This window comes from Wasmannia auropunctata, unplaced genomic scaffold, assembly GCF_000956235.1.
Source record: "Wasmannia auropunctata unplaced genomic scaffold, wasmannia.A_1.0 LD336111.1, whole genome shotgun sequence".
NCBI lineage: Eukaryota > Metazoa > Arthropoda > Insecta > Hymenoptera > Formicidae > Wasmannia > Wasmannia auropunctata.
In genome coordinates, this window is record NW_012026779.1 from 3,465,280 (window position 1) to 3,466,303 (window position 1,024).

The following is a 1,024-nucleotide window of genomic DNA, read 5'->3' on the forward strand; positions in this document are numbered from 1 at the left end:
TGGTAGAAGATATGTATATTAAAATAAAGTGATACAAGAACACGTCGCGTCCGTTCGACTCGCCTGTCGTCAACCGAACTCAACTCCCGTGAGTCGCGCTCGCATCTCGGCCCGAGCGCTCGGTGACAAAAGAAGTTCGTCTTTTCGCTCGCTTTTCTTTTTCTCGCTTCGTTACAATATCGTGTCGCGATGCCGTCTAGAATATTCGCTTCCTACAATATTGACACACGAGATCGGTCATGCTTTAGGATTACATCATAGTCCGCGCAACGATTCGATAATGTTTGCATATGCAACCTCACAGTATCCCGGAGAGTTAAACATAGAAGATATATTAGCAATTCAACATTTATACGGAGTTAAGAATAATTCCCCAAAAACGGAATCCGTACCAATGACGACTACAGAAATGACTCCCACAACAACAACAACAACAACAACAAAGCCCGATTATGTGGATCTGTGCGATTTGAAATATATTGACAACATACTAGTATTAGATCATCGAATATTCGTGACATATCAACATTACGTTTGGACGTTCAGTATAAATGACAGAACATTCAATAACGGACCACTATTAATACACGACTATATGAATTTTCTTCCAGAAAAAAATTTTACTCTGTCAGCCGCATATCAAAGACCCTCAGGTGAGATCGTATTATTTATTAAAGATCGAATTTACATGGTCGATTATCCTAGTTTTACATTAAGCGCGGGTTGGCCAAGAACTTTCAAGGACATAGGACTTCCAACAACCGCGATAATCAATGCTGCAATAAATACCAACAAGGGACGAACATATGTGATCTTCAACGGTCAAACTATAGCCGAGATAAGCGAATGACTGTTATTAAATATCACACTTTACAAATGATATTTCCAGGAATACCATCAGATATGACACTAGCATATCGTTACATTGATGGTTATATTTATTTCGCCAATAATCGACAATTTTACAAATTTAACGATTACACGAGAACTGTAACGACAGCTGGCACATTCGATTTGAAGATTA